Below are 7,918 nucleotides of genomic sequence, written 5' to 3'. Positions count from 1 at the left end.
CTCACCCCGCTGTTGGAGTGAGGGGCTGCCGCAGCCGGGCGCTGCGGTGCGGTGCGGTGCAGTGCGGCGGGGGGGTGTAGCATCACCAAAGTTGGTGCGCACACGGCTTGGCATGGTGGCCGGGCATGGCTGGGTGTGCCTCCATCTGGGTGCCACTGGCAGAGATGCCCGGCGCCAGAACCGTGGCTGACAAGCCCCGAGGCGTTGCAGTGGGTGCCAGCAGCCAGCGAGCCCTGTTACCTCCTTTCCGAGGAAAGCATTGCTGGGATTCCTGCTGTGCCCCAGTGCCTCCGCCCCGGGGACAGGAGCCCCCACCCATGGCGGGTGGCACTGGGAGATGCCATGTCCCCATCCCCGTGTGCTGGCTGCTCTTCTGCCACCCCACAGCCGTGAAGGCACCAGGAGTGTCCACGCGGTCCCCGGCCCACGTGGTCTCCTGCAGCAGTGCCTCCATCCCTGTCCCATGCTGGGGCAGCTGGGGATCAGTTGGGATGGGGCATGGCTGCAGGTCGGGGTGGGATGGGGCAGCTGGAGACACTGGCTGTGTCCCCACTCCAGGAGGTGGGGACACCTCCTGTACGGGGACTGTTCCGAAGCATCGCAGCAGCACAGCCCTTGCCCAGCACCTCCCTGCCTTAGGGAAGTCCAAGACCCCCACATACCGGGGGTCCCACATACCCCTCCCCAGCAGGGCTGGGGCTTTGCCTAGCTGCCTCCTCCCTTATCTCGGTCCTGTTGGCTGGCCGGCCATGCCATCATAGATTTCAGCCCCATTTCTGCACTGTTGTCCCCTAAAACTGTCTCCACACTCATTTTTTTTCTGAACAAACACTTCTGCATCGGAGAGCAGCCAAAGGCGGCCAGGTCTGGAAACGCATCAGAGAGCCTGTGGCGGGGCATGTCCCCTGTCCACGCACGGAGGAGCCCTGCAACTGCTCTGCGTGCGGGATGGGGTCCTTTGCTGCTGGCACTGCCAGCAGCCCCCGGAGAGCAGGGCCGAGCCCCACCGCTCTCAACGGAGCAGAGCATCCGCCAACACGTCCCGGGATGGTCCGCACAGTGCTGCCGGCGCAGGCTGGGACCAAGACGAGTTGCGTTGCGCATTCCTCTGCCTATGGAAATCTCATCCACCACTCCCAGCTGGAGCAACACGCCCGGCACCACCAGCCTGTGTCAGCTGCATCCAAAGCCCCTGGCAATGACTCCGATCCGGGAAGCAAAGACAACAGGCGCGGGGTGGCCAGCGTGCACACGCAAACTTTTTGCAAAATGCTTGCACAGCCTGGCAATGCAGCCTCCCCAGGGCTGGAGCCGGGGATGGGGGGGTGACACGATGGAGAGACACACAGACCCAGAGCACGTGAATGGAGACACAGGGTCCAGGTGAGACTGCACCATCCTCAGGCTGATGTGGTGCAGAGAGGGGATGCCCTGGGAGAGCGTCCACGTCTCACAGCCTGTGCCAGGACTGGGAGAGGAGCACCACATGGCTGCAAGCACATTGCTTTGCTGCACGAGCGGCTCCCAGGGCCATGAGCAAGCAGGCGGCAGCGGGAGAGCAGGGCTGGAGGCTCGGCCCCAGATGGGCACCATCACGGCTGGGCGCTTGGACCCAAGCCACCACAGCCATGCCATCCGGTGGAGCCGGGTCGCGTGGGGCTCCGGTGACGTGGCGGAGCAGCCCTCCCACCGGCGGGCACCCCACGGAGCCAGCTGGCCCCCGCTGCAGGGAGCGGGAGGCAGGTGCCACCCTGTTGCCCAACCGCCCCGGTGCTTGCCCCAGCTGTGGGAACCCTGGGTGCTCCACCTGACGGGCCGACCCTGCGTGCCCCAGTCCCAGACTGGAGCCATGCACTGGCAGCAGTTGCTTCATCCCACCTGACAGAGCCCAGCCAGGCTTGGGGGGGGGGGTGAATGGCCATGCCTGGGGGCTGGCAGAGGGGAGCGCTCTCAGATGTGTGTCCCCCTCCCAAGATATCTCCCGTCCCCTCTCTGGGGGCAGAGTGGGGTGTGAACCCCGAGGGTCCCAGCCTGCTGAGTGACCCCCAGCCCATGCCACGGCAGCTCCTGCAGCCCTGGGGTGCGGAGCCCCAGCTCCCGCAGCTCTGCTCCTGGCTTTCCTGCTCCCAGCACAGAGGTGTCCCCAGGCTGCTCTGGCTCCCACCTGCAGGCACGGGGCTCTCCTGCCTGCGGTTTGCACCCACATCCCACGTGAAGCCTTTGCTCAGTGCCCAGGGTATGGTGCTGCTGGGCAAGGGGTGAGACCCCACAGCCCAGAGCTCTCCAGGCCCCCCCATCCTGCCCTGTGCAAAGCCACCATCCAAGCATGGGGTCGGGATGCCTGCGGGGCTGGAGGCAACGGCATGGTGGTGATGGAGGCTGGTGGGGCCGGAGGCTTTGGTGTCGCGCAGGTCAGTGTTGGCATGCCTGCTCTGCTCTTGGGCTGGGGCCAGCATACGTACAAGCACACATACGTGAGCGTGCAGAGCCACTCGCACGGCAAATGTGTGTGCACAGCTGTGCCTGTGTGTGAGCACCTGCATTCACCTGTGCAAGAGCGTTTGTGTATGTTGGCGCAGGTATCGGGCAGCAAAACCCCAGCGGGCATCTCCTGGCGCTGAGCTCAGCGTCTGGCCTGAGCCCCAGCACGGTTCGTCCCAGCCAGCGATGGGCTGCGCTCCCGCACCGCCTCGCCCCTTCCTTGGCGCACGCCTGGAGGGACGAGGAGCACGCCGAATCGCGTCCAAGCCGTCCCGTATCCCGCCAGTGCCACCAGCGGTGCTCGGGGCCCCCCCAGAGCCCTTGGAGCCGTGGGGCTGGCCCAGGGCACAGCCGGGCTGGCTGGGGCAGGGGGATGGACCTCAGGGCATCCCTGGGCCCGGACTGCTGATGGCTGGGACAGATGGACACGGGACAGATGGACACGGCACAGCAGGGAGGACGTGCAGCCTGGTGATGCCAGGCAGCGTGGGCGAGCGCAGTGGGCTGCCCCACGCCGGGGTCTGCGCTGGAGGCGTTGGAAGGGAGCCTGGCCAGCGGCGGCGCGGTTTGCAGCGGGGAGAGCGGCAGCTGCTGGGCCCCATGACGGCAGCACGCAGTGGCGGCAGCGAGCCCCCCTGTCTGGGACCCATGGCAGAGCTCTGCTGCCTCAACCCAAGCCCCCGCCGCGGCCAGTCGGGTGCAGTGCCCTTCCCGCAGCCTCCGCCAGCGGCCGGGCACGGCTGGCTCTGGCAGTGCACCCTGTGACGCCTGGCTCAGTGGGCCATCCTCACCGACCCACCCACGTGGGGTTTCCCACTGCGAGACGACTCCTGCAACACTGAGAAACCGTGTCCCAATGCCTGCGCCTCTGGGCTTTCCCCTTTCCCCGCAGCAAATGGCTGCATGGCCCCGTTGGCTCGGCAGCCGGTGCAGCAGGGGTGTCACCGAGGCTCCCGGGAGCCAGCAGCCACCTCCAGCCCGAGCCGTGGCCGCCCACGGGCAAGGGAGACGTGCCCAGGCCGGTCTGCTCCTTGTCTTTGTACGTAGCTGAGATGCTTTGGTTAAGCCGCATACGGTTAGTTCGAGCGCATACCCAGGAATTGCAACCACACATTACTGCTAATTACTGTAACCAGACCCTTTCCTCTGCCTTTGGGCGTTGTGCCCAAGAAACCAAAAGCAAAACAGCGTCGGAAGGCGTAGCACAGAACAACTCAGCACAGCCTAGTATGGCCCAGCGCAGTGCACTGTTTTCCTGCGTGAGCAGCCACATTGCCTGGAGCGGGGGGGGCCTGACGTCCCCCTCCTGCCTATCCCTGCTGCAAGTCAGGGAGACGATGCCCCGTTGGCCACATGTGCCAGGCTCTCTGGTCACTGGCCGGCCGTGCCCATGCCTGGCCCCGCTGCAGCCCCAGGGCCATCCTTGGTCCCAGTGTGGGCTGGCAGGGTCCCCGGGGAGGCTGCAGGGGGGGACTGCTGGCCCAGACCCCGCCGGAGGGTGAGCAGGTCAGCGCCTCCACAGCCTCGCCAGCGGGAAGCTCTGCGGCGATGGCACCGCTCCAGCATGCCGGTGCCGAGCCCTCTGCGGCGGTGGCGAACACTCATCCCTGTTTGCCTTTGGATTAAGGCTCCTCAGCACCTGCCAGGAGCGACACCTCTGTGACAACCATTGACAATGCCTGTGCAGCCATCATGCTGGTTTCTGGGCCACAACCTCCTCTCCATGTGCCACAGGAACAGGTACAGCTACGGTGGCAGCTGCCAGCCCTGCCGGGGCGGTCGCAGCCCCTGCCCCTCTCACCAGCCCTGCTGATGCTGCCCCTGTTCAGACATCACCCCATGGGTCTGGGGCATCGTCCGGGCCAGCCCCTCTCTCGGCCCCCCAGCTGTGGCTGCCGTGGGGCGACAGCATCCCGAGGGACCCTCTGTCCTCCCAGGCTTAGCGATGCCCAAGCGGCGGGCACAGAAGGGGCTCCTGCCTGGGTGTTCCGCCACGCCGTTTCTGGGGGAATGCCTCTCCACATGGGGTGCACCACCACCGCCGGGGTTAGCGGCACCCACAGCAGGCAGCAGGGCTGTGTGCTCGCTGGACCGCACCGTGCCATGCTGCAGGCTTGCCCAGCCAGCCCTGTGCCTGGATACCGGCAGCTCTCCAGACAACACACTCCCACGCACCGTAAACATCTTGCCCAAAAGTGGTGCGCATCCCTGCCTCAGCACATTGCCCTGCAGGGCTGGCACCGGGAGGGGGCTGCGGCACGACCACCGCAGCGCCTGGTGGCCCCAAAGGCGGTCCCCTTCCCCGTGCACGGTGCCCGCTGCTCTTCTGGGGCTCACCGAGCACCCATGGCACCAGGGAGAGGAGAGGGGGTGCTCAGGGTGGAGCGGGGAACTGGGTGTGGGGCTGGTGATGGAGGCAGGGCAGGGGTGTTTGGGTGACTCGGGTGGCTTAGGCACGTTTTGGGCAATTCAGGCTCCACGTGCACATCCAGGGATGTGGGCAAGGTTGTGGGGAGTGGGGAAGGGTCCCCCCTCTCCACCCCAGCTGCCGTGGTGCTGTGGTCAGGCCTGCAGGTGGAAGCCTGGGGTCTGTCAGCCCTGCAGCTGCAGCCTGGGGTGCGGCCAAATAGACACAGCAGCGCAGCCGATTTGATGGGAAACGGACATGCAGCAGGCATGGGTGGCAAGGGCTGCAGGGGCTGCCGTGGGAGCCACCACCAGGACAAGGTGCAGGGGCATTGCTAAAGCTGCTGACATAGGGGGTGGTTATAGGGCAATGGGGAGAAGGGTGAGAGGCTGCTGGGGACGTGAGCAGCGCAGGCACACTGGCCCTGTGGAGGTCTCTCCTTTGCAGAGGGCACTGCCCAAGCAAACGGCTGCCTGCGGGGACAGGGCCACCTGCCCGCGCTGCAGCCACGTCGGGACTGGCGAACCCCTCTCCTGCAGGGGCACGGTGCAGGGAGGGCAGCGATGGGGCGGCAGGGCCAGAGTGCAGCCGGACCCCCTGCAAGAGGGGGGACCCCGGGCAGCCAGAGGGAGCGGGTGGGGAGGGCTGGCCCGCATGTTTCTGGCAGGGCTGGGCCGGTGTGTCATCCCCAGGGGCGGGGAAGGGCAAGGTTTTAAACGTGCTCTGGTCCCAGGCAGGAAGCAGCGGGACTGCGGGCACCTGCCGGGCGACCCCGTCCTGTGACCATCGTGGGCAGGTAGGAGAGGTCGGATGGAGAGGAGCCTGGCTGGGTCTCGTGGGGCTGTGCCGGGGGGGGGGGGGGGTGGTCACGGCGGACAGAAGCGCTTGCGCAGGTTCTGGGTATGCGAGGAATGCGGCATTGCCAGCGCCCGCCGGTCTGGCTGGGCTGCGGCCAGGTGCCAGGGTGGGACAGTGGGCGTAGGGTAAGAGCCGTACGGTGCCGTGGCGTGCTGGGCACTGCCGGCCCTCGTGGCCGAGCACAACGGGAGAATGGTGGTCCCTGACCCCGGCATGCCCCGGGAGTGGGATGAGGAGGGGGCAGGGGGCTGGAAGCACCATTCCATAGTGCCATTCCGTAGTCCACCATACCCAGTGAGGTGGGTACACGGCGCCGTGGGATTTCCCCCCACAGGCAGGGTGCGACCACCTCCCACAGCTGCAGCGGAGGAGCAGCCCTGCGCCAGGCACTTAACGGGGCAGGTCAGCCGGCAGGACCCCATCCACCACGGGCCATCAGTGGGACCCAGGCACTGCATCCCCTGCTCCGTGGCAGCCGGGCAGGCAGCACTGCCCGGGAAGGCGTGCTGGGCTGCCCCCCCAGCCCCTCTCAGAGCAGGGCCCCCCAAAGTACCCCAGCTACCCTCCCTGTCCCTATCACCCTTCCGTCACAGCCCAAGCCAACTTCTCCACTGCTCTCCCTCCTCCTGAAACACCCCCAGCTTCAGCCTGTCCCACCAGAGACCACCCCACAGACTTCACCCGGCCCCCCCAGGCTCCCACCCGCAGCCCCAGCCCCTCCCAAACGCTCTGCTTCCCTTTCCCCGGCAGACACCTCCTCCGCCACCCTCTCCCTGAAACCAGGTCCCCCACTCTGCCAGTAAAACCTGTCCCTTCTCCCAGTCCCTCCCCACAGCCCCCAGCAGCCTCTCCCTCCCCAGCTGGCGCCGGCCTGTTGGTGCACCCTGCGGGTGCAGACGTGCAGGGTCATCCCATGGGATGTGGGGCAGCCGTAGCTGCAATGGTCTCCCATGCGCTGGGTCTACGAGGAAGACCCTCCCGCCGTGACTCACGCGGGGTCACGGCACCGGTGGGTGCGAAGGGGCTGTGCGTGCAGCGCCGTCCGGAGCCGCGGCTTACGCCAGCACGTTTCCTGACACAGCCAGAAGTGAAAGGCGCGGAGCAGCGATTGCCGCTGCCAGGGAGAGCTGCCCGCGTCGGGGAGAGACCGTGGCCCCGGGGAGGGCTGCAGGTGCCAACGCCTGAACCCCTGCCAGGAATCTCCCTGGCTTTGCAGGCAGAGTCGGTTACTAAAAGTTTCCATGGGGCTGACGCCTTCTGACTAAAGGGAGAAGAGTCCTTTCTCTGCCCGCACGCCCGCTGCCTCCTCCCCTGCCCGTGAAGGGCAGGGGGCTCCACCTCAGCCCTGGGGGGGGGGGGTCCTACCCCTGGTCCCCAGCCCCGATGGGAATCGGGCGTTCAAGCTGCCGCAGTGTTACCGGTGGCAGTGCCCAAATGCCCTCTGCACTCCGGTGCCAGTGACCGGCTTAGGTCTGAGACGTGTGGGGATCTGCCCGGGGCTCTCCGGATACCGCAGCCACACCGACACTGCCCACCCCTGTGCCCATGGCATGGCTGGGCTGAGCCCAGCTTCTCCCAAGCGCAGCACAGCCCGTGCCATCTAACCCAGCACCTAACCCATCTAACTCTGCCAGGAAAGGGCTGCGGGGCCGGGAGTAGCTTTCCCAGCCCTGCAAGGCAGCATGGCCCCAGGACCGGGGTGGGTAGAGCTGGTGGTGAGGTGCTGCCAGCCCCGGCATATGTTTTGCATGTGCGTGGTGCCAGGCACAGGGCTGCCCAGGGCAGGGGACCCCCCCTGCCCCCAGCCCCCAGCCCCCAGCACAGGACAGAGCGATTCCCCCTGCTCTCAGCCAGCAAGATGGGCCCCTTGCGTTCCCCCACAGCAGCTCCCCTACCAGGCAGAGATACACCCCCCCCTCCCCGAGTCCCAGCCCTGCTCTCCTCCCCTCACCCAGTGTGGCTCAGGACAGCCCTTCCCAGAGCCCCATGGCCGTCCCGCCCACCGTCCCCACCTCTTGGCACCAGAGCCAGGTGCAATCCTGAACCTGCAAACACAAACAGCATTGCCTGGGCAGATCCAAGCCCGCACGGCCACGCTCGCACTGACATCACGGGGCGAACGGAGCCACCGCCTGTTGGGACCTTTCCCCTGGGATGGGCAGCAAGCCTAGA

This window comes from Aquila chrysaetos, chromosome 4 (assembly GCF_900496995.4).
Source record: "Aquila chrysaetos chrysaetos chromosome 4, bAquChr1.4, whole genome shotgun sequence".
NCBI classification, from domain to species: Eukaryota; Metazoa; Chordata; class Aves; order Accipitriformes; family Accipitridae; genus Aquila; species Aquila chrysaetos.
The sequence above is the reverse complement of the archived record's forward strand: the minus strand, read 5'-3'. Positions refer to the sequence as shown.